Raw genomic sequence first — 27,193 nt, 5'->3', positions numbered from 1 at the left:
AGATTTAAAAAGCTTGGGAGAGAAAAGCAGTTTTTTTTTTTTTCATTCCTGCTGACATTGACATCAAGACTGGAATCTCTTTCACACATTTAAGAAACACTGAAACTTGTGTATTTTGTTGTAGGGCATCTTGCTTGCTGCTGAATGTTTCCCATCATGTTTCCATCATGATTAAGTTAAGGTGGGATTTTTTCCTCTCCAACATTGCTAGAATTGCAGCAGTGAGGGTAATTCTAGTCTGCCTTAATGACATGCAGCCATTCTGAAACCAGCAGAATTTACAGGAAAGTAGAATTAGGCTCCACAGAACACAACAGCATTATACTTTCAAACCTGACATACTTGAAACCTATTGCAAAATTTTTAGTCTGAAAAACCAGGTTCCCTTTTTGCACATGAAAGCCATGGGAGTAATTATTGTCACTTGGACTTCCAACTCCCTCATTTGTAGGCCCAAGCAGGTAGTTAGATGTCTAGGTACAATAACCAAGACCACATATTGCTGGCATGAAAGAGATTTTTACAAAAGCAGTCCATTATGATATGTGACAAAGACTCAAAAGGAAGGAGATTATTAAAAATGGCAGACAATGAAGAAGAAACTAGAAATGGATGAAGTTTTCTATAACTTCCATTTCAAGTTCAAGTTTTTTAATGGCAATAATTTACAAGAATAAACAAGTGGAAATGTGACATAAAGAAGTAAATTTGTGCCTAAAAAAGCAAACGAACTTTGTAACCAAGTACAGTTGAGAGGTATACTGCTACCTTTAAATATTAAGCTATTCCTGTAAGGTGCTTTTTTAAGGTACAACATAATTTTTTTTCTTTCTCATTTTAGTAGAACTAATAAAAGTAAGATACTAGAGAGACATCATTACTTGGAGGAGTAAGATCTGCTACTCTCAACCAAAGAGAACCATGCCTGAACTGCTGCTGTACCTGATATCAGCAAGTCACCATTTATTTAGTTATTTTTAACCACCTGAGGTGAAAAGCAGTGACCTGCTTTTCAGGTGAGACTGATATACATGTGAACTCTGCATGTGTATATTGTTTCTGGCAAAAATAAATAGCTGGCAGTAACTGAACTCTCTCTTCATTGAAAGAATGCTATAGGGCTGGATATAGCCCCTGCAATAGTGCAATAAAATGAGATGAGCTTAACACTACCAGATGGTACCCTGTACAGTGCCTGAAATAAAATGGAGAATTAGGGTGCCCTAAGGTGTGCACAGGAAAGGCATTTACATGAAATAAATGGGCCTCAGACCTAGATGATGCTCAAGTATGCTACACAGGAGACAGATAGTACATCTGGTGAACAGATTTTATCACACACTGGAAAGCTATAAAGCATGCCGTTGAATTTCAGATCTGGGCTTCACAATGACATTTTACCTGTGTTGGTATTCAGTGCTGTTTATTTTTAAAGGTGCTGTAATCTCAATGATGTGTTTTAAAAGCCTTCTTAACATTGTTTTCTGATGTGCCCCATTTTTTTGGACAGATTGATGTAACATGAAGCTTTTTCATGGATAAAATACAAACTACTTTGGCTGTAGATGATCATGTTTTTATTTAATATATCACATTCCTGATGTGATTTTAGTAACATGGTTATACTTGTCAGCGCTCACTGCTTGGGAAAAAGCCAGTATGTTTTTAAAGTTAACTCCCACTTCTCCGTTTCATTGCAAGGTCTCACTCTCTAGAAACCAGCACAAATTCCTTGAGGTTTAAAGCAGATATATCAGATTAAGGGAGGAAATCTACTAGAGTGAATCAAATCAAAGCAGTATTTTACTCTTATCTCTAGATGAAACTTCTCTTGATTTTTAAAAATTCCTGCTATATTTGACATTAAGATCCTTTTAAGTTTACATTTATCATAACAGGAATCAAACTGTTCAAGGTGCTGATGAGAGCAACATTCAGTCTGTGGTGCTGTGATTTTTTTTAATGGGGAAGTAATTTAGAGCTTTCTTCAGACTTCACTGTTTTTGCTCTCTCTCTGTAATTACTCTCCTTTCACCTCTCTCATATAAAGCTATCCAGGGGAGCTAGAAATGCTACCGAACTTGCATAGAAGAAAAAATTTGTGAGACTGTAAGGTGAATATTCCTGACAGAAAGATCTATGGGCTGTGAAATAGTGTCTCTACAGAAATGGTGAAAGCTCCATTCCCTTGAGACATCTAAAATTAGAAGAAACAAAGCACTATTACACACTAAGGATATAATCCTGTTCTAGCCCCTGTGAACAGACTAAATATTTCTAATGTCTGTAACTCTGTATAGTGTTACTGCTCATAATGTACAATTTAATAATGTTAAGGGTTTGACTTGAGGCTTACTTATGCAAGAAAATGTACTCATATTACCAGAGTGGTATAATTATATAATCATAGTTCTATCAGTATGATCAGTATATCTCTCTAATAAGTGCCTTATTTGAGTTATCATACACCAATTCTAGAAATTCTAAAAGCCACAGAAGTACAAAAACATGAGCAAATTTTCCACACTAAGCTCACGTTCCCAGGTGCTGGGAAGGTGGGAATCTCTTAATTATTCAGTTCTAGTTGAAGAAGAAATGCACAAATAAAGGCATAATGTACCAAACTCACACTGAAGCTTATTGTCAGCTCTATGTGCCACAGAAGATGGATATTGATGGCAAAAGGGAAGTGTCATTTAAAATTCACAACAGCAGCCTCACTTGCAAAATACAAGCAAAACTACCTTGCATTCAAAGCAAGGACAAAACCACTCTATTTTTTACTTATGTCTGAACAGTCTTAAAACAGGGATGCTTCTAAACTGGTCTTCAACCCTTTGAATTTTTTTTGCTGTTATTATTGTAAGTTTGTATCAAAAGACAGAAAGTGATGGGAAAGGTTTATGAGATTTTGTCTGAAGTAAATGAGTTACTTTACCAGAGTCCTTTCTCTGAGAGTACATTTACTGCATGCAAAACGTCTGGCCTGTAATTTGAAGCTATACACAACAGCATGAAGGAATCTTATTAGTTCTAGGGAATTTACCATAGCCACTATCAAGATGAAGGAGGGTCTTTGAATACTTCCACAATTCAGTTAAAATTGTGGTGCCAACTTTGAGTTTTGGGTATCAGCATAAGCAAATTTTCAAGACTAACAAAGGGTTATAAAATATATACAATGAAAAGCCATTAGATAGAGGGGTGCCATTGGGCACTACTCTGTGTACAGCTAGCACTGCCAAATAGTGCCTTTCAACCAGCAGTTATTCAAGAGCTCTGCATTTCACCAAGTGACAGTCCTAAATGGATCTGGAACAGGTGACAGAATAGGAACTGTTCTTTAACTTTAAGCAAGAAAGGAAGTGATGAAGAAAATAAATGCGGGGAAGGGGAAAAAAAAAAGAAAGGTAGGAAAAGATCCTTAGATTATACAACTACCCACCCTGGTCAGCTGCACAGCTTTGCAAATCCCTCCTCCCAAACACATATAGCCCCTGCCCAGAGAGGAGCCTCATATGCCAGAGTTTCTGTTGTGCAGCTTCAGTCTACAAAACTTATTTCCTAAGTAGCAGTGACCTCTACTCAGCATTGGTACAGCCACAGAAATCATGGAAGAACAAGAGTAAGCTCTCCCAGAAAGAGAGCATGGGTGAAGATGGCTCCTCCATAATGAGCTGCCTCTAATACTGGCTATTTGCTGATTTGACTAAGGACTCCGACTAAAGACAGAGGGAAAATCCTCCTGTAGTGTAAATTATGTGAGCTTCAGTACACACAGTGGTACTCTGCCAGCTTACAACTATTAAAGATCTTTTGTCCTCAGGGCTTTTCCCATAGCAGCAGTCCCCCAGCTCACTGAAGGCTAAGGATGGAATTCAGGTGGATACAGGATCTTGTTGCCATTGCAAGCATCCAGGTTCAAAGTTTAGATCCTCTGTTGCCCACATCCACTCACAGCATCCTAGACATGAATCTCAGGGCACCTGAGCTTTCAGGCTTACCTGTGCCTAAAGTTAGGCACTACGTGTTCATGTTAATCATGCTCAGCACATTAAAACCATTCCTGTGCCAAAGCCCCACAGTGTCTCCAGCACCAGGACTAACCCAGGCTCCTGCAGCTTCATCTAGCATCCAGGGAACATCATGATGCATGCAGCTGAGGCTGTGCAAACAGGAGGAACAGGTTATGGGAATAGGTCTGTCATACCCACCCTGAGACTGGCTCACACATCCAGCCTTTGTGTTGAGGATGCTCATTTTCTCATCTGCTTAGGTACCACAAACTACTCCGTGTTTGAGGGCTGAGCTGTGCTGCCAAGATAAGTCTGAGCCTGTTAAGTTTTTTCTGCTTCTTGAACAGTGAACAGCAGTCAGCTGTGCATGCAGTGCCAAATTGAGCCTGGGATAAAGACTCTGAGGGTCACTTTACATTTTGTGTGGGCCTGTGAGATCCAACTGATTAGTGGCAGTTGATGACAGTGGAACACAGAAGGAAATGATAAGTGCAATTAATTCCTGTAGAAATTAATGCAACTATTCAAAGAATTTTTTCAGTCATTTTTCATTCACACCTTCTTGCCTGGTACAGCTCTGCTATGAGTGTAATTTTTAAATTTATGTGATTCATTTTTATATGATTTAAATATAGTGTAGTTCACTCAGTGAAAACAGTATTCTGAAAATGTTCTTTGCCAAAAGACTAAGCAATAAAATGGGTTTATTGTTAAATAAACATCCCAAGTTGTCTTAAGCACAATATTAACAAACTTGCAAATCAGTTTTTTTTGGGTGGGTATTAGTCATGATGGAATAATACAAATAAATGAAATATCAATACAAATAATTTCTATGCATTCATGGGACCACTAATTAGTGTTACAAAGAATGGGCTAACTTACACTAAGATTACAGTAAATTAGAATCACTTCACTGTGGTACTGATGTTTAAAATATTTCCTTTAGGGAACTTCATGTCTATAAGTTTTGAATCCACAGCATGCAATAGAATAGAAATATCTAGAAGGAAAGCAGAGGTAAATAGGCATTGGATTGCCCTGCCCCTGAATAGAAGTGGGAACTGAACATACTCTTCTTTATTTGGACTCACAGAGCATTAAAGGAGAGCACTTTTCTGAAAATATGTTTACATATTTCTTACAAATCATGATTAACCTATAGAAATGCAATGTGACAATATGGCAAAAGGAAATAAATGTGTATTGCTTGCTTTCTGCATGATTAATGCTTCTTTCCATCAGACACATACATTTCATTTTATTAAAGATCACATTTCTGATTGCAAGAACTTGATCATAAATAAAGCATGCAAGTGGAAGTTGGAAATCTTTTAATATTAATGACAAGAAAAATGGATTTATTGAATAGTCACCTGCAGTTCATACATACATAAGCACATAAAATGATAACCCAGCAGAGGTACCATCTCCAACTTGGGAGAAGAGATTCTGTTTTTTGAATAGCTTAATAATAATAGCACTGCATTTAGAGAAAATTATTTCTGTCTTCTGTGTCTAAGAAGAACAGAATAACAGCCATTTATCAGCTACTTTCTACCTTGTCACTTTATCTAAGAATTATAAAGTTTGTCTTTACTTGTTCAAAACTCAATCCAGCACTGGTGAACTTCAATGTAATAGTTTTGAACTCTTGTATTTTTTTGCCATTTTGGAAATAAAAAAAAAAAAAAAAAGGAGTTGTTGATGAATAAGGAAAAGACTAACAGCTATTCAAATAGTTTTTTTTTAAAGAGCTGACAGATGAGAAATATAGTGTATTATTGAAAACATTATAGGTCTGGAAAAAAAAATATAGGACCTAGCCATGACTATGATTTGTCAAATGAATTATTTTAAAATAACTAATAGCACTTCAAAAAACAAGTTGGATTTCTGTTCCCTATTCCTGTTCACACCAACTCCATAGAAGTTTAAAGACAAATCCACTGACTTTGAAAAGGTGCCCTCCAGACAAGGTTTCAGTGTTACAGGAGTCACACATGCAGCTATAAAAGGACAGGAGCTACCACAGAAAGCAGACAATAATTTTTGTGCTCAAACAAAAATAATTAAATGGGAGAGGATACATGCCTCATGACAATAGGAAATCACCTGAACAGCTCCTTGAAAACCTATTAAACTAATCTCTTACTTCCAAGACTTAAAAAGAAATTAATATAACCTTAATAAATGACATACAATTAAAACTTTCAAAGGCCAATCATGTAACAATCATGTGAGGTAGTCATATGAACCCACAGAAAATCATTATCATCTAAATATTCTCAATTCCAATTAGGGAGATCAAGGGTGAGATCTCTGTGATTCTGAGTGGGTGCTTGCTTATTGCAGACTACACATGGGAGGGGGTTAGGCCACTTCACAAGTTTATATCCCTTTAGAAACACTATCTCAAAGAATAATACAGATAAAGTTGACAGAACTTGTCACAGTTCCTGCCAAAAGGAATATATTTTCCTCAGTTTAATTATGCAGATACATATCTTAAGCCAAGCCCCACCCAAGCCCTTGTTTCTAGCAGCCTCCTTCTCTGGCTGGTGTTGACAGGACTGGATCCAGCAGCATGCTGCATGTTAGCAGCCACCTCCACTGCCTGTTTCCACTCAGTTCCCGTGCCAAGCACCATAACCAGGAGGGAAAGGAAGATACTTGAACATGTGCCTGCTTGCATATGTGTGTTCTCACACACATGCATGACTAGAAAATCTAGATAGAGAGAAATATTTCATCTCTTATTTTATGCTGTGCCAAGAATCGGGGAACAGGTGCACTGATGTGAGCTGATTGTATCTTACCGTACTTCTAGTGAATTAATCACTGCTCTCGCCTTTTTCTTGTATTTTTAAACTAAGTTTCTGGTGCCAAGTCTTCTTTTCTGCTTTAGATTGCTATACAGATATAGTCTCTAATGATTTTCAATGACAATTCTGGAATAAGGAACTCACTCTCTGCTCACAACCCTCCTTCCTGCCCCATCCTTTCCCTTGTGCTCACACGATTGTTTCTAGAGACACCCAGGAGCTGGCTCAAGAAACTGATTTAAAGCACTAAAAAGTAGATAAAAACTTCATAGCTTAATCTGAATGTGCCCCCTACCTATTTTTCATATCTTTAAAAAGACTTGCATCAAAACAACTGCAGAGGCAGGTGTGGGTCAGGAAAAATCAGCTGAGGACAGAAACCCTCTGAACATCATTGCTGAAATTGAAGAATATGAAACTGCACAGTTAAACTTACCAGGCATTTATTTGGCCAGTTAAAGAAGTAACACAGAGCTTGGGAGGTAAGGTTAAAGTCCTGTTTGCCATTAACTTCAAAGCAATGCAAAGAGAGAGTTCAAGTCAATCTTGGAGTGTGCCAGTAGTGTTTGAAATGTATTCATTAAACAAAGCAACTGAAGGAACTGTAAGTACATTTCTAGTAATTACTAATTTGAATGCTATTTTCTTGCAGATTTTTTCATGCTTATGGTGAATTTATTTGGTTTAAGGGCTGCAGCAGACTGTTTTACTTCACAGCTTTATTAATTATATATTCTCACTGAAGTGCAATAAGATTTTTTGCAGGCTTTTTTACCCCTCCAAAACAATTATTATTGTATGATAGAATTACCCACCTGAAACTAACTCACTTTTGTGGGAGAATAAATTGTACTTCAAGATGAGAACCATCTACCCTTTAAAGAAGGATGAGAATAGTTATATGAAAAATTTGGCAGAAAACAAAGAAAATCCTGGACTGCTAAGAAAATCCTTTACTTTTCTTGGTTTTCCCAAAATTCTTCAAGATTGTTATTAAAAAATACAGACCAAATTCTTAGACAAGTTATTTTACAGTTAATTTACAATTTACTCCAAATTCTTGGCTCCATTAGAATAACATATTTAGAATTTTTACACAGTAATATTAATCAATAATTACTAATTACTTGGGTCTTATTTTTCAAAGCCTAAATTTAAATTTGGATACATTTTGAAATACCTAATATCCTCCTAGGATACCTCATAGTAGAGTTAGAATTCAAGATAGCAAGAAAGAGGGGTCTTATAGGTTTGGTAAATATTTTAATTGCTTCAGAATACAGAAAAATAATTTAATGGTATTCAGACACAACCTGGTTGAAATTCTCTCAATGACAAAAACAGTAGCTAAAATTATCCCACATTTATGGATCTCTAGGGTAATTTCTGTCAGAAGGAGGAATCTATAGAAGTCAAAAAATCTTGTTCCAAACAGCCAGGTTTATGGAGAATTAATGCAAAATCAGCAGAATAAGAACAAATATTCTCTTTGCACACCCTCAGGGAACTTCCCCTCAGTTCCCTGCTCTGCTTCTGAGCTCTTCCTTAGTGTCTACCTGCATCTCTCCTTATTTGGTGGTTGTCCTTTGCTAACATATCTACTTGTGAAACAATGCCCTGGCATCTGGATTTATGACTCATGTCATGGCTATGGCTGAGTTTTCACTGGGTATTGCTATTTGGCCCAAATCTCAGCTTCTCTCTCTTTTTAAATATCTTTCAATATCCATAGGTTGGTGTTGATGGTGTTAATGACTTCCAGGTTCACAAGAGGATGGTAAAGGTTCATAAAATTTAATTTTGACTCAAAGTCCCCATTCGGCTATTTCCAGCTCTCATAAAGGGTAGTGCCCTGTCTTTATTCAGACAAATAACAAATCACACTTCCCTTCTCTGTTTATTAAATCTACAAGGATCTGAGATAGGGATCCAAAGCTGTCTTAGAGTTTCATATTGTCATGTATCACAGCAGCTTCAAAGTACTTGGGTTTAGAAAGCAGTTTCTGTTCTTATCCAGGTGCAAGTGGGCAGAAGGAGGCAATGCATGGAGTCTGATTTTTTGCCATTGTTGCTTGGAACTGGAAAACTCATGCTACAACTTTTTTCTGTAATATGGCTAAGCCGAAAGTCTTCATCTAATATTACATCCCAAGTCATATTATAAATATTATATGATTTGTTATTTTTGGAGCCTGTATGACAGCATTGGTTTTCATTCCAGATTACATCTAAAATAAGAAAGAGAAAAAGGCAGACAGATTTCCTAACAAGCCATATCTGTTTATCATCAGCTGCCAAGAAACTGTACAGAAGCTTAGAGAACTTGAGTGGTTTTTTCTATGGCTTATGAGTCCAGACCAACCGAGGAACTTAAGAAAACGAGGATCCATATGTTTTGTAAAATTCATTTCTTGAAAATAAATCTTTGGCTTAAATTTATTCAGTGCTAAACAGAATGATTTTTCTAGGACTAAAATCCTTAAAGATGCATTCATGTAATAATGCAACCAGAAATTGTTTTCATGTCTGTACCATCCCTTCTCCATTCATACAGCTCACAATCTACCAGCTACAAGGTCTTATTTGCTCCTACCTCTTCAAGACTACAAGAGACAGACCAAGAGAGAGCCCCAACACACACATCTGACAATCACAGATGCCATGCACATGCTGCTGATGCTCCTGGACTGCTATCCCAGTTGTATCCTAGTGAGATATGACACAAGTGATGCAGCTCTGGACAGTTAATGTAATAAATGAAGCAAATATATAATCTGATTCAAATTATGGGCCCCAAATTTTCAGGCTTTTCACCAAAACTGTATTTAGGTCTAGAATTCCCAAAGTATATGCCATTAAAATACAAAAGCTAAGTTCTCTGCTTGCCCAGTGTACCTGAAAATGGGGCATAATAAGCCCAGAAGAACTTCCACTAGTAATAAGTACTTGCACACATTTCTAATATGTATAATAATGTGTGATGCAGTCATCTAATAACTGAGGCTCAATAAACTCTTGACTTGCCTTATAAAATATACAACTGCAAACAAATCAGGATGCCTCCTGATCTCCCTTTCTGGGATCTTTTTGAGCCATAAAACTACTGCCCAGGTTGTTTAATAATAACAGCCAACAGCTGTGGAACAGATATGATACAAAAGATATATTGGTCATTTTGAGCAAATTAGCCTTCTCCACAAACTTAGAGAAAAAATCTGAAAGGCACACACTCAAATGCAAAATTACAATCCCAGTGAGCAATACAGCATTAAATCCTCAGCTAACAAAACTGTTCTAGATGGAAGAGACCTACTTTTACTCCTCCTTTAATATCAATCATCTTGACATGTAAAAACTACATTCATTAAAAAATAGCCTTTAGACTTTTTTACCAGTATGTCACTGTAGCCTGCTTGCTGCTCCACTCACTGAGTTTTAAGGGTTCTGAAAGGATCAGAGGAGAGAAAGCCAAACAGGCAAGATGGATTTTCACTTTGTTCTTTTTATTCCCAGTAAATATTATTTTCAGTAAAAGAATATAACATAAATAAGATGTGCCAGGCCGAGTCCCTTTGAAGTTTTTACAGTTGTTACATCCTCACAAACTCTCACATCCCTCACAGAATAGCGAGAACATATTAAAAAGGGATGCTGTGGTCTGGGTAGCTTAACAGCACATCTATCCTTAGCTTCTAAAACATACCTGAGGGGCTATAGATGGTCAAGGAGTCTGAAGCTGCTCTGAGTTATGTCTGGGACTCATTCCAGAAAAGAAACTGCAGAAGTGACAAGAACTGTCTCTCTCCTTCCCAGCTAGGCCAATGATTTCTCTGTTGCAGGCTTATTCTTCCTGGGACTCACTGACAAATCCCAGGCACACAAACACATCATGTTGTAAAGGAGAGACATTGTTATCCCTTGTAGAGCCATCAGGCCACAGCAGCTTAAAGATTGCAGGTAGACTGTGCCCATTGCTTTCTGGAGTGACACAGAAGGAGGCTTACTCCTAAGAACACTACTTCTGAAATGAGCACTGTGCACTTGCAAATGAGATCAGTAGAGAATAGAACTAATGAGAGAAACTTCCACATTAAGTTTAATTTTTGTCAGTGGAAATTATTGTTCCAACAGAAATTAAGAATATTCTCAGGATTACAAAAAAAGGAAGATGAAAAACAGTACTATCAGTCCCAGCCCTCTGAACACTGAAGATGTGAGGACCAACCTTGAATTAAATTTCACTCAGTGGAGTCAGAATAAAGAATAGAGCACTACAGGATGTTCCCATCTCTTTTCTCCTCAGCAGTCAAGTGTGCTTGAGCTACCAATACTGCTGTAGCAAGAGACCAGGACTATAAACCAGCTTTGGAGAGAAAATAATCTTTAAAAGGAAATTCTCCTCCATATTGTCACTCTCATTCTTTTAATAGCCAACATCCATGTTGTACAGCCTCTCTCTAATTTCCTCAAATTTCCATTTTAAATTATTAGGAGATATCTTTCTGCTTCTTTATTGACCAGTAATTATATCACAGTATTTATTTTTCTTTTTATTTTTGTAAACTAGTTGCAGCAATGGAAATGAAGCCTGACCAATGACAATTACAGCCTAAATTTCATCATTATTTAGTAAGCATAAAGTCCTTCATTTGGCAACAGTACCAAAGTGCCTACCACAAACTCTAAAGTAGCTGGGAGTTTAATTGATTCCTAGAAGTGCAATGCAAGTAGAGTAGATAAAAAATGACATTTGTTACTGATGCAAATGAAAATGTTACAGCAAAGCAGCTGGGGTGAATACTGTGGATGTTTACACTTCCCCAACATGCTTACATTGTTTCTTCCAAGTTTTCCCAGCAAAGCTCACCTGGTTTTGCTCAAGGCCTGGAATGCAGTGAATTGTGTATGACACCTAATATTTATTCATGCCATTGTCAAGAACATCTTTGCAGCTCCTGCCAAAGTGTATCATTGTGTTTGCTCAGCTGCATGGCAAAACATAATACACAGTCATCATTTTTACTTCGTCACCTACTCAATATTTTTCTTCTCTGATTAAATTAGCTCATAAATACTGTGCTTTTTATGCCAGAAAAAAATCTTACTACATCCATTCAACTAACACCCATTTGTACATTTTTATGCTCTTGAACACTTAGCTACTTCAATAATTAGTTCTGAAACAATGGAAAAGTCAAATGCTCTAATTTACGGGGGACTCCAGAAAATCTAAACAAAATTCCAAAACATTACATATTCAGGAAAAAACTTTCTGCTAAGCTAAATTTCATCATTATTCACTATCAACTGTAGAAAGAATAGAGAAAACACAAGGATAGTAAAAGATTTGGTAAAAAAAATGTTTAACGCCTCTCTGTATTTCCACAGGGAGAAGACTGACCACAGCACAGGTGCCAAAGAATAGTGTTAGGCTGGGAGAGTAAAACCAGAGCATGTAAGGGAACCTGGCTTGACACTGCAGCTTCCAGCACAGTGATGAGTGGTGTATCCTTAGGTGTGCTGCTACCTATGGGAGGTAAAGCAGGGATATTCTTGAGCTGCTACCTATGAGAGGTAAAGCAAGGATATTCTTGTGCTGCAAAGAGATCTCCTGCCCTGGATGGCCCAGAAACCACAGCTTGCAGACGTTGAACTTTGTGTCCGGGAATCAGTGGAAAATAAGATTCCCTTTGAAGGTCTCTGCCCTCCCTCTAGGCAGGTTTAATTTAAGAGGTGTTCCTCTTAAACCCATTCTGAAACATGTTCAGTGATGAAGACTCAACAGCCCTTTCAAAAATTCAGTTTTGCCATCTTCAGAGTCAGAAAGCTGTTTCCTATGGTCTAGTATGAATTTGCCAGAGCAAATCTGTTTTAATACCACAGAGAACAAATAATTCCTGTAAAAGGCTGCTGTAAATAAAATCAAAGGCTGTTGTCATGGTCCATCAGTCTTTTTTATTCTAGAGAAAGAAATACAATACACTTCTTCAAATTTTTCATACATGTCATGTTGTTGTGACCTGGTTATCCTCCCTGTATTCTAACTACCTTTGTGTCTTTCTAGGAGTTTGGTGCCCCAAAACCTGACATGACACACAAGCTCAAGCCTTAGACAGTACTGAGATTGCTGTTCAAGGCAATGCCATGCAACATGGTGTCAGACAGTTGGAATACCTGAGACCTATCATTTTCCCCCTTTACTCATGCCCTGTTACTCAGTTTTAAGAGGAAATGAAATCAGTTTGACATGGCTACTTACTGATAAATTCGTATTCATCAAGCGGATGAATTTCACAAAATCATATTGGCTGCTACTTATTTCCATCTCATCTTTTGGGTCTTGAAAATTCATTATTAATTGTGGAAAAAACTTTGGATAAATAGGCATCCAGAATTCTTTTTCTCTTACTCTTCCTTTCTGAAAGAAGCAGGGTCACATTTGACTTTTAACTTTTAAAAATTTTTCTCATCAATCTTTCCTGTGTTCTCCAAACAAATTTCAGGTGGTCATGATGAGATTGATTCTGGGATAATTAAGAAGCATGTCAAGAAAATGAAAAAAATGTTTCCTGCCCTTATGTTGTCCCAGGCAAAGACTTTACCCTTTTTAGCTGGTATCAGTTACACTGGCCAGCTGCTACAGTTGATCCATTTAGTAGAGTCTGATCCAATAAAAAGTAGAAAATATTTCAGCTGTCACAGCATCATATATCCTTTTCTCTTGAGCTTGCTCCCTAGTTGACTAACTTCAGGAGACTATCTTCCTGAAGACTATAATTTTACTTTTCCTGCTTTGCCTTTTCCCTGTCCTATGCCTGTGAGTTCTGCCACAGTCCCACCACCCAAGCACTGCTGTCCTCAGTGTTCCACAGTAGAACAGTGCCACACCTTATGCGCATTCCTCAGACCTTGGCTTCTTACTGCTCACACAAAGGAAAGTATTGACCGTTTGCTCACGCTTTTTCAGTGTCCAAGAAAACCAGAAACTACTTGACTGAGTGAAACAGGAGCTTAGTGAACCCAAAATTATCTGCCTGACAATGCCTCCCTGAGACACTATACCTTGCAGGATTTTAGAGTCAAGGCTCAGTCACAGTGTCAACCTCCAACCACAGGGTATGGCACGTATGGAGACAGCCTGGAAATGTGAGCAAAACAAAGGAAGTAATGTGGAATGGGCCCTCAACCAGTAAATTGAGAAAGATGAGTTGTGACTTACCTAGTCCTGGCTGAGAGCTCTCATTAAGTCATAGGACTGAAAAGATATCTGACAAGAATAATTTAACTGATGAAGGCAAAATCTAAAATAAATCTGGCTCTGAATTCGAAGTCCAAACATAAGGACTCTGCAGCTAAGCTGAATTCAAATTAAAACAAGCCTGATCTTCACTGAGTTTTAAATGGAGTCCATACACTTTCATTATTCAACACAACAGTGCTAAGGAAGGTGAATTCCCTGTTGTATTTGCGTCCTCACTTCAAATAAGGCAGATATATTGTCAAATCTTAGAGGATGTCTGGGACCTGTTCAGCAAATCCAAAAGATCCTTCACTGATGTAGAAAGTGAGCATTTGAGAAAGTCACAAAAAAAAAAATTGGAAAACCATCTCTATGAAAACTCCATAAACATCAACTTCTGGAAGACCAATTCACCTTCAGTTCTTCCCTTTTAACTAGCATAACCAAGAACTTGCTGACCAATGCCTTTACCAAGAGTTTGTTAGTTAAAGCACATAGATTTTTAATTATCAAAATTATCCTTTGCTTGAACTTCCAGATTTAATGCTTTGTGGGAGACTCTAGATGTCTTCTTTATCATCATGCACACACTTTGAGCTCAATTTTGGACATTTGAGCACATGATATCCTTGCTTGCTTTCACCCTGATTCTTCTTCCTGAAGAATCTACATCATTTATATCAATACTTCAGCCACACAAATTCTGCCACCAAGTCTGTTATTCCAGTTCAGCTGTACTCATAATAAAATATTACAATTTCCAGTTTTCCTTGTTTAATCTTTGTCAGTGTGATTATTAATAATACTCATGACCTGTTTAGTTTATTTTTCTTTTGGCTTTTTTAGCAACTATCACATGTACCTATCTACTACATGTAGTTTTTTACCCTCACACAAGTTGGTGTTAATTATTTTAGTGTATGGAGTTCTGCCAGCTCTCTCCTTAATTCTTAGATTAAAACCATTCTTTCCAGCCTAGCAAATGTTCAAAGGGGTTTTTTTTTCTTCTTTTACTGTGGGCTCAATATTTGCCCAGCAACTTACAGAATCTCACTAACAGTCAAGAAAACTATATCTCTGTCCCTTCTCCACAGATCTTTTTATCTGCCCAGCATCACTTCCAGCAGTATCTCTGTGACAAGAGGGAAGGATGCAACAGATCAATGAAGTAGATGAGTAGCAGAAATAGTGATATTTTGACCCAGATTTCCAGGAAGCGGCATGTCTTTAGGGGTATTCAGGAGATGGTACGACTCTCCTGAAGATGATGGGACATCCTTGCCACTATTTTCCCTTTTTGGCAAAGTGTCCATGAACCTCCCAGCTCTTGACAGTTTCAGTTTTTCCCCCATTATGACTGAGACAGTGTTGTTGTGGTCAGAGCAGGCTCGTTCTCAGTGTTAGCAGGTGGCTGCCATGGGGTCTGACACTTTGCCTACAAAATGAAAAAGACTAGACATTCCCTCCTTCAGTACTGGCCACCTAATCTAGTTTACATTATCTATTTGTCTAGTTTCTTCAGTGGTGATCACATGTATCCTGTTTTATGATAACAGATGCACCTCTGCCTGAGCACTTGCACCTCTTTTCTCTGCTTCATAAGAGATTTTAGTAGCAACCACAATCCAAACCAGATGTCCCTTCCTACCCAGCCTTCTTTGGAAGAGAATGTAGGTCACACTCCCTACAAATCTAATGCAGGACCAGAGCCAAGGCATAGAGGATCAGGTCCCCATCTGGGCATGACATTCAGTTTCCTAATTGATTGCACAAACCAGGATGTTCTATGTATAAAAAACTACATTATTTGCTACACTTCACCAAAGCATAGTAGAAAACCTGTAGTTTCAGGGCAGGAGAGAAAAGGGGAAGGAAGAGCTAGACAGAGATAGCTTTTGACCATATATGTGCCTCTGTGGAATGCTTCAAGAGCCCAAGTAACTAAGTTCAGGTGCACCCTGAGGAGTTAATTGGCTGCCCCAAAGTTAATGGCAAAGTGAAAATCCATGTTTCCAGACAATGGGAACACTCCCTCCAGTCTCAACAAAACCCCATGCCAGTCAGAAGCTTTTTCCACAGTTACTGAACAGGAGGAATGTTACCTCACCTAGATTTTTTAAACTGCTCTTTAGACCTCTGTAGCTGGAATACAGGAACCACAGGCCAGGCAAGAATAGGCCACTTTTTCCTGCAAAGGCTAACCTCCTTTTTGTCAAAGATAGAATAGTGGTTTTTTTTTTAGTCATATGACCAGAACACGGCTATCACCTGGCCAAAATACTGCCTGGCCATGTACCTACCACCTGAGCAGCACTCCTGCCATGTGGCAGCCATGCTTTCAGTCACCAGCCATATGAAAACTGGAGGTGACTGTTCAGCTACCAGAGATAGGGAGGAAAACTAATGGGGGAAGAGCAGGTCCTCAGTCATTATCTCTTTGAAGTTTTATTACAGCAGAGCTTCCTTCTGAATATTTGAGTGGCTGCAGCAGGAGTGCTGCAGTTCAACAGGCCTCTGTCAGACTCCCTCAGATGAACATTAACATGCAGGCTTAGGAAAAACCTCTCCTCTCCAGAACACACCAGGATCTGCTGAACTGCCCGAGACTCGCCTCTGCTAAGTGTGGGACATACAACACTGGGGAAGGAAGCCTTTTGTTACAGGTTTTACAGCTATTATTTGCTTTGGGTTTTGTTTTGTTTTCAAAGAAAGGAAAATAAAATGAATTTAACAAGTAGGTTTCAGATCTTTTACAAGATAAATTGATAGGTTTTGTGCAGTGATTCTGATGTTTTTACATTTTAGTACCCATTTAAATTACCCTGTTAGTTCATAGTGTTGGAAAATCTGGTGAATGCATATGGAATCCTTAACTTGTCTTTGCAACTATTTAAAGCATTTAGGAATCTATCAACCAGGAAAGAGAACAGCATATTGCAACTACCATATGGGCATTAAATGTGATCTTGTCAAAGGAAAAGAGAATTAACCATTTTTACATACCAATGGACTGCATTTAATTCTTTTAGAATATGAATTGTTCCTAACCGTGTTTTGTTTTTAAAAACTCATCACAAGGAAACATCCAGGCAAGGAAACATCCAGGTTACTAAAAACTCTCTGCAGTTTTAGAGTCTTCTCCAATGATTACCTAATACATTTGTCTCATCTGCTTTCCTTGTTGTGTGAAAACACACTGAGGAAATGTGTAAATGTAGCGAATTGTTCCCAACTCTTTTATTCACCTTTCAGCATGCTAGTTCCTTCCCTTGGCATTGATATCATTATGCATTTGTCAAAGACAGACTGTCACTTTAGAGCTTCTATTATGTGCAAGATTTGGCAGCACATTTTACCTTTGGGATTTGCTTATATCCTTTGCATGTTATTGTACTGCTTTGGCATTCAGCAAATTCAGTACACCCACTTCTTTGATGTTCATTCCAGCCCCTAAATGTGGAAACAATGACTGAAATTTTGGATCAAAGAATCCCATAGATGGCAAGCAACATAATTTTGTGATAATGTACAAGAACAGAAAGAAATCCCATAGCTAGAGTCTAAGCCTGTAATTGTTCTACAATTTATGTACTATAACATTCAAGAAAAGGAAAAAGAAGAGGAATAAAGAACAGAGGTTCTGCTGAATTCACAACAATAGGCAATTTCTCAGTATAATTAAAACTTTAATATCAAATGAAAATTCTCACAGAAGCATAAGAACTCCTATGTTAAGAACAGAATTGAATGAGGAATGACAATGTCTGACTCATATCTGTTCTAGAATTGAGGAAAAGAACAACCTTCCCATTTTTTACTGTTTCCTAAAAAACAGTAGCAAGCATAATACAGTAGTCAATTGCGTTAAATGAAAAATTTTATCTGTGATTTAAAATAAAAGAACCAATAATATTTAAAAGAGCAAATTCTTTTCAAAACCAGCAGTCCCATTGATGTTTGTAGTGAAAATGAAAATGGCTTGGTCTTATTAATTTCTATTAGGTCACACTGACAATATGCCAATCTAAATTCAGCTGTCTCAGTGTTCATGTGGGCAGATAAAGGTGGGTGTGCAGAACAACTGAAATATTTGGGTTTATTGGTGTTTCATTTCACATAAACCCAAATTACGTTAGATTAAAATAGGACCTACAATAAAATATGTGGATTTTTTCAGTGCTGAGGGCATACGCTAGCGCTGGGACAGCTCCCGGGGTGCTGCAGTAATTTCGGGGGCAGCGCTGTGCGGCGGGGCTGCGGCAGTGGCACGGCGGTGACCCCCGCCCGCAGGTGCCGCGGTGTCCCGGCCCGGCGCGGGGGCTCCCGCGGGCAGCGCTGCCGCCAGCCGTGTACAACAGCGCCATCCAGCGGCACCGGCCCCGCTCACAGCCCCGCCACACAACAACACCAGCGCCTGAAATAAAGCGTGATCGCGCTTCTTCCCCGGAAAGGTTGCAGGCTGCCCTCGGGTTAAAAGGCAACTACAGCGTCAGAGCAACGCATCTTGAGTTGCTGTAAAATCTGCTCAAAGCGTCCTTTTCTGCGTTTGGGGCTGTGCCCGCGTGGGGGACAGCACTGAGCTCCAGGCTGAGAGCCTTCTGAGTATGCAGAACTGCACAGGGCTGGCATTACATCACACCTTACCTGGAGTGTGTATCACCCTCTGAAGCAAAAGCCTGATGAATCTTAGCATCAATAGGCACTTAAGGCTTCTGGTTTAGTCCGGCCCCTCCTGCTTTATGACTCTTTCATGTTATACCAACAGCTGTACTTTGAACCAAGGTAACACTCTCGATCGCTGCACTTAAAACTCTAATGTTCATATGCAAATGAAGACCCCCCCAGACCAACATATATGCACGCATTCTGTATAAAGCTACACAGAATAAAGGATTGCCACAGTAACTCATTCATTCACAAGAGCATTAAACACCCTCATTACTTAAAAATTATATGAAGATGCACAACAGAATTTGTGCATTTCCTAATTCCCAGTCTTGCACTTTCCTTGTTTTGGCACAACCTGCCAAAGATCTTTAACTATTTAATTCCCATGCAATAACTGCTAAGAGATGTGCTTATTATTTAATTACTTTAAGGACAGATAGACTAAACCACAGAAAGTTTAAATGACTTGCTGACGATTATGTCACAAAGCAGTGACACAACCAGGGAACAGATCATGCAGAATGGATCTTTAGTTCCCAATCCAGGCTATTAGCACATAGTAGGGAGCGTGGTTGTCTTTTTTTTATTCTAAACAAGAAAATACAACCCTGCTATTTTAAATGTAAGAAAAGCCACAGAGTGTCTTTCAGGAAAAAAGCTACACATGGTTAGAGTTTCAAGATTGAGGCAACATCTGCTCAGGGAAACAATCACATCAAACTTTTGCCTACAGTGTCTATCAAGGAAATGAAACCAATTCCTGTTTTACAGGACCAGTCCTCCACAGGGCTTGAGCCAATGGCAAGCGGAATGGACTTGCTTGTTCAGGCCCTGGCCCAGCAGGTCCTGTTGCAGGAGTTAGGCTTGTGAGCAGCCTAACTTTGGAAATACATAAGCATAGTTCCTTGCTTAAAGTTGTAACTATGCTCAACCACAGTCTTGAAAAGGAGCTTAATGATAAATGAACATGAATATTTTAGTACCTTCTCTAGAGACAACAGGATATTTCTGAGCCCAGAAGCCAGCAACATATGCTTTGGCAGACAATCTCTTCTCACATCACATTCAGCCCCTCCATCCCCTACAGTGCAGGGGATGGCCCATCTCAGCATCCGTGGAAGAACATTTTGGTACATTCCATGTCCCTCACCTCAACCCCTGCTCTCCATTCTTAGCTTTATGGTGCTCATGTGCCATCCCTAGCTGGCCTTCTCCAGGTGCCCAGGGGTTCTCCTCTGCAGGGCTGACCCACACCTTGCCCCAGCACTGTGGCATCCTGCCAGCCTGAGGAGCAGGAGACTGGCACTGGGACCCCACACTGGGCTCCTCACCCAGCCCAAAGCCCAGACACGTTTTGGTGACTTTGGGCAGGATTTGCAGTACAGTAGGGAGATCATCTGTGGTGGTCAGTGTATGGTTGCTTATAACCTTCAGATAACTGTGTACTTTAATCTATTGCCTAATCTAGTATTGCATTTCATTTCTTGAGGATACTTTATACTTACAGGCAACGGTTTGATGAGATCATGCACAATAAACCTGTCTGACCAAATCCAGATTTTAGAACACAGCAAGAAAATTTCTTTTGGTCAATTGGTCATTTTTTCTATCTCAGAACTTATCAAACTGTCCAAAATACAACATAAATTCTATAAAGTGGTAGCAGGTTTTTTGATTTATTGACAGTGGCTGGTTTGAGTTTTCACAAAAATATTTAGCTATAGGACAGTGTATTAGGTGTATTCTTAAAGGTAAATAACGGCAGCCAATAAAAGTTCAGCCTATAAAGGGTCCCATCTTCTAGGAGTTTTCTGCAACGAGAATTACTACCAGCATAATCATGGCTCCCTGCACACTAATATTTCCTCTGATACAGTATGATCAATGTTGTGGAAAAACATTTATTATATTTCTTCTAGCTACTTAAAGGCATTACTGAATTATGAGCATCGCAAAATGAATCCACTGTGCATTTTTTCTTTATGTGACGTTTTTACAATCTTCATTTTCTGCTTTGCAGCCACTGAGCTATAGTGATCACAGTATGCACCCTCTTACAACTGACACAGGGGCCAGGAACTCCTTTCTGCTTTATTACATTTGAAATGCACTTCATATGACAACATTCATTCTCATTTTGCATTGGACCCTTATTTAAACAGAGAAGCCATTTTTACTGGACCTCTACTTAAAGGGAGACATTATAAAAAATTAAAATGAGGGAAGAGGGTTTAAACAGCTGTTTCAAATATGCTTAGTTAACAAAGGTGACAAAAAGTTTTGACTCAAAAGGGATAAAAATGGACTAGGAGGTATCTATGCCTCCTTTAAGCTGTTCTTAAAATGCTAACAATTGCAAAGATTACATAATTTTGAGACACAGTGCACCACTGAGGATACTTTAACTTCACCAGAACAAGAAATAAATGAGTAAGGAAGGAATAAATAAAAGCTGAGTTAGGAGTAAGATTCAGCTGCATAAGATAAAAACTTGCAGTCCATCTAATGGCTAGCACTCACTGCAGTTGCAGACTCATTAAAACTTGTGGTAGGAAGTCACTTAAAATAATATTGAAAGAATAGCAGGTTCATTGAAATTATATTTTCCTTTGGTAAAAGAAAATAGAATGTATCTCTTCAGAAAATACGCCTAATAATTCATATTAAATGTATTATTCTCTATAGGGATGAAAGAATTATTCTCTCTTCCTGCCTTCGATTCAGTGATTCATCCATATCAAAGTATAAATAGAAAGAGAGAGTGAGGCAAGACAGAAATGTATAAGTTTGAGCACTTGAACTTGTGATTTATGGCCTAGAGCTACAGCCAACTTTATTACAAAAATGAGTTCACCTATTATAACCTTACCCCGGGCTCTCTAGAGATGGGAGGAGGTTGAGCAGCATTAGAGTATCAGGAGTTGTTCACAAACAACTCCAGTCTCATTCTCACTTCCCTTTCCTCTCTTGCCCTTAATGCACACGGATCATCTGCTGCCTCCTTTCCTGCTCCTTGATGTAGGCACACCATGGTACTTCTCACTGTCTTCCTGTGGGAATTGGCCATGGCCTCATTTGTCATGAGCTCTGACTGAAATGTTCCTCTCATACTTGTCTCTCCTCTTGTTTGAGAGACAGTGCAATTCTGTGAGCAACCCCCTTGGATAACCCTTGAAATTTGCTAATGTTGGGTTTCTGCACATCGCAGCTGGTGATGAACAACTGACCACCATCATTGAAGCACTGTCCAACACAGCAAGTAGGCTTTGATTCTGTGAAGCTATTGCTCAATTTCCAGCAACTTTTTAAAGAAATATAGATCTCTGCATGTTTCATGGAAGGTGTGTGTCCATTTGCATTACTCCAGATCTGTCTTTAAATTGCCTAATGGTAATCCTACTTAAGACAAACTAGTACTCTCTAATTGGCATTTTTGAAACAATGAATTTTGTTTCACAAACGCAGGCAAATGGTAGAGCCCACAACAGGTGGTTAGCAAGGGCAGTTGCACCCCTAGCTATGGCCTACCACACAGGAAACCTGAAGTCATCAACAGAGATGTCATTTCTTCTAGAGCACAGAGATGCTGCAAGCATTCCTCTATAGAGCTTTGCTGCCAGTCATGGCAAAACTTCCTGTGGCATGAATGGAAGTGACACAGAGAGCCCTGCAAATTACGAAGGAGCTGTGTTTGTAGTATGAGGTGAGCAACATCACAACTACAGGACATGGCCTCTTCAAGGGCCTTAGGTGGTTTCTCTCCAAAACAGTAGCTATTTTGATGGTATACAGGAGATACAAGACTGGCTGTCAGCCAGGTTTTAAAGCACAAATAAGCCATGATCTCATTTGCATACAGTCTTTACAGGTGACAGCAGCATGTATGAGTGACTGCTGTATTTAGGAATGACATGATGGGCATTATTAATAGCTTAATTGACATTAATGCAATTACCCCTATTCTTATTACAGTTAGTAGAATTATACAGAAAGCACTGACTGAGGCCTCATTTTCCCTAGAGCTACCCAAGGATACGACATTTTCCACCACACCAAATCTAGTCTTTGACATTAGATACTTAGCTACAGAGTCATTCCAGTAAATCATTATAAATGCATTATAATAAAGATGTTATGAGCTATTGGATATTAACCCCCAGCCCCTGAAGAGAGATAAATACACTGGTTGCAAGATTTCTGCTTTTGTTTTGCAATGAAAAAGAGTTTCGCTTACAAGTAAAGAACTATAAAATGTTATACTGATAATTAAAAAAAACAGACTTCAACTTTTCTGGTCAGATTAAAGGTAAACACATCCTCAACATAATATAAAATATATTCATATGATATAAAGAACCAAATCTCAGTCCATCACAATCAAGCTTTTAATTTACAGATGTGTATTTGTTTGTACACTATTTGGAGACATAGCTTTTGTATTTGCATATGCAAATATTTCTCTTTAAACATCTTACATCTGTACCTTATCTCCAGGAATTTGGCTTCCTTTAAAAATTTTGTTTGTTACTCTTGGTCTCTCTCCAATATGGAAATGAGAGGCTCAGGACTTCCAAATATTAAACTTTTTACAGGAGTCATGAATCAAATAAATTTCCAGCACAAAAGGAAACAGAGAAATAGAAGCATCATGACCATGCATTAATTATACAGAAGTAGTACATAGGAGCATTTAGGCACCATGCTAGGCACTGCATGACAAAGCAATGGTGCATTTCTTTCTCCACTAAGAAATTGTATTGCAACGCAAGCAAGGTAAACACAAAACACTAATGAGTATGTGGCAGTCATGATGAAAACAAAGAAAATAATTATCACATAAGAACATATAAAAACCCAAACTGGAATCACAAAATAATTTTGAAACCAAATATGAAGTTCTTCCAACAAAACACGTTAAAGAGAATATCCATATGGCTTCATGGTCTCCTGGGTTTAGTTTTTTCTAATTCATTAAACCCAGTTGGTTGTGATTTTGTTTGATAAGGTCTGAAGTTCACTTTAATAAGTATTATAATATGTAATTATCATTATATATACACATATGAGTTTCTATGTCTGTATTAGCCTGTGTACATGTTGGTATGTACATGTGTAGAGGAAGGCTTGCTTGTGCTCCCTTCTCTTATTACCTCCTGACAGAATGCTGTAGGCACATAGATTATAAACTTTTAAAAGTAATATATCATTGTGGTGCATTCCATTTTTAGTGAATCTTTCTTGGAAGTGACTGAGAATAAATTCAGCTTGAACTGGTCCCAGAAAGAGATCTGTCTCCAGTGTGACTGCTCAGCTGTGGTAGTTTGTCAGCTCTCAGGCCAGGGTTCATGTGCCTTATCTGTCCTGGCTGTGCTCCTGATCACAGCTCACCCTCCCAGAGAGAACAACTCCCATAATAAAGACTGAATTAAAAATGAAGCTTTAGCACCAACCAGGCACATCTTATCTTGTAAAGTCTTAAGTCAGGTACTTCATTATGCTTCAGCTCTTCTAAAACAAATACAGATCTGGCATCTGGTGAAAACACTTCCTGGGAAGGTTTTATCTCTTTTAAAGTGAAACTCCAGACAAGACTATAGGATATAATTTACTGTTTTAATCAAATTCTCCGTTTGCAATATGCATTGAATATTTTTTGAGGATAACATTTAAGCGTTTGCAAAGTCTCCATATTTTTTACAGAAAACATTTACTTTTGATTACCAAATCATTAATCACCGAGGCTTATCAGCTCTGGGGGTAAAATAATCAGGACAGTAGTGAATGTCTTGCCTATTGATCTCTCCAAAGCAAAGCTGGAGGCCTACAGAGAAGAAGATCCCATGGTCCAGTAAAAGGTGAGAGAATTTCAGGAGAGTGAAATTTCACTGTCTGTGGAAACAAACAGATGATCTAATGCCCTTTTTCAGCTTTCAAGGCTAGCACCATTTAACTTATAATATGCACAGAAGGTTTTAGAGAACAAAAGATTTAAGTCTGTGTTATTTACCTCATTGTTTCACATCATATAGCAAAGAAAAAAAGACAAAAGTAATGCTACTCATGTACTGTCCTAATTAGCTGAGCTCCAACACTATGAATCCCCATTCTCCTCTCAGAGTAGAGAACAGAAGCTTCTGCAGCATCTGGGAACTGCAGTTATGGGGCAGTCTGAACTCCCTACACTGACTGGTTTGTTAGGTGGATGTCAAATCTAGCTTTGGAAGATAATCTCTGGTATTAAAGGTGTAACATAGCTCAGAAGACATAGATACATTTCTTGGCTCTGCTTAAGATTTCTTGTGCAATGTATCATAAATGGAATTATTTTCATGAGTAAATTGACTTAGGAGAACAGGATTTTTCAGTCTGCCCAGATGACCTCTTGGCTTTGCTTCACAGCCCCTTTTGGAAAAAGCTGCAGCAGCTAAAGAAATCACTACTCCAGAAATTACTGAAACAGCAACCCACCCACTCTCTGAAGAATGTGTGGAGCCCATTAAAGAGGCACAGAGGGGTGGTGTGTAAATTTCCCAGCTGCTGAAAGTCATTGCATTATTTATTAATGCCTTTAAAAAAAAAAGTTAGAGTATACCAGGCTGTGAACAATGGCAAATGATGGCTTTGATGCACAATTCTACTTGGACTTGGCTGCAAAAGCAGAAGTTACTGCCCCTCTTTGGCAGTTACTCAGTCACTGCAGCTAAAATGGTGGAAAATAATCAGCCTATAATCCAATTCTGGTTTTTAGGCTATAATCTAATACTGATTTTCAGCCAGCTGTCATTGCCAAATGTCTGTGCAGTGAGTGACCAAATATTCCAGATAAAAGTGAAAGCTGACAGAGGTAAAAAGAAAGAGAAGCCACAGAATGGACATATTTTAAGATTAACTTGATGGCACCTCTACCAGAACAGAGAATGGAAGGAATAATAGCCTTAAAGCTTGTTATCTCACCTGAGTATCAGCCACCAACAGCCAAAGACAAGCAAGTCCCAGAAATGACATCTAATGGATTTCTGACAACAGCTGTGTGGTAGGTAAGGTAGGGCAGACCCATAAGCCAAAGCCAATAATGAAGAGGTTGTTGGACACTACCTGTAGATTTACTCAAAATTTTGTTTAAGAAGATCAAACCTTGCTGTTGTGGAAACCATTCTGACAAGTTCAGCTTTAAATACAAGCTATTTATTATGGAAAGGGGCTATTTGTGATAGCAGCAGAAAAGGAACTTCTTCCTTTTCTGGAAATAAGGGAATTTGTTTGTTGGAAGAAAAGAAACTAACACAAAAAAATAAACATCCTTTCCCAGCTCCTAGGGTAAAGGAAAATTCCTGAGCATCACCTTAGGAAACACATTTGTACTTTTGAGGACTGTTCAAGCTATCATTCTGTGAATTTCTTGATTGGAGACTGTCCTACTGTTACTTTTATTATTAGTCTCAGTCCTGTTTGAGGCTTCTCAGCCTTCCTAAGAATACTAGATTAATGCACTGCTTTCCATATCAAAGAATAAACCTTACTGTTCATTTTTATAGGATTTGAAAGCTTTATATATGGTAAGTATCACCAACATGTATTGAATCAAAATAGTCCTTCTTAAAACAAGTTAAATGAGTAGTGCAGAGAGGAAGGAGCTGCCTCTAACCACTGTTGATTACATCAACTCCAGTTTTATCTCTATTCCATGTTTTGTTTGTTTGGCATATCAAGGCATTGCTCACACCCAGCCCTTTATGAAATGACGCCCTGATGGTGCACCAGGCTTTCCCTGCAAGAAACCTGACTTTCATACAAGCTCCCTTTCAGCTTCAAAAGTAAAAAAATTTTGTAGTTATTAATGATCCATTCTTGTGACTATCCATGGGTGAAGGGCATTTGCCTCACATCTTTAATAGCAAATAATTAATGAGGTGTTGGAAATTAACAACAATTAACATTGCTTGGGAACAACAGCAGAAGGTGTTTGGTCCTCTTTAAATGAAGTTGAGAGAATTTGTTTCTCAGGCTTGTGCCTGCAAGGAGGGAGAGCTGGAGGGGGATTTCTAATGCCATCTTCCTTCCTCTACGTTGCCTTGTTGAAAGTAATTACAAGGACCTGTCAAATAGGAAAGGGATTGTGTCTCTCTGGGACAGTGACATCAATTGTGACTGCCCCAGGGACTTGGAACCTGAAGTTCACAACCTTCAAGAAGAAAAACCAGAGCTTTCTAAGTGGGATCATAAGCCCAGACTTTTTGCAATAATTACATAATTTCTGTAGTAAATACAATACTCTGGTCTTTTATATGCAAGTATTCACAGTGCCATCACAGTTGCAGCATGTCTGCCTGCCTTTTGAAAGGATAGAAATGTTCATGGAAGATGTTGTGCCATAGCTCAGGCAATACAGCAAGAATACTCTGGGAATATTAACTGCAGCCTTGTTTTGTCCTTTTGGTGTTGCC

The 27,193-nt window shown here is 38.5% G+C and overlaps 1 long non-coding RNA gene across 1 annotated transcript in view; it reads right to left on the bottom strand.

Annotated features, from left to right (window-relative positions):
• The window catches only part of LOC143694513 (uncharacterized), a 173,606-nt gene that overhangs the window by 131,702 nt on the left and 14,711 nt on the right, over positions 1-27,193 (bottom strand). The window lies entirely within an intron of this gene.

Source organism: Agelaius phoeniceus, chromosome 7 (genome assembly GCF_051311805.1).
Source record: "Agelaius phoeniceus isolate bAgePho1 chromosome 7, bAgePho1.hap1, whole genome shotgun sequence".
NCBI classification, from domain to species: Eukaryota; Metazoa; Chordata; class Aves; order Passeriformes; family Icteridae; genus Agelaius; species Agelaius phoeniceus.
The sequence above is the reverse complement of the archived record's forward strand: the minus strand, read 5'-3'. Positions and strand labels throughout refer to the sequence as shown.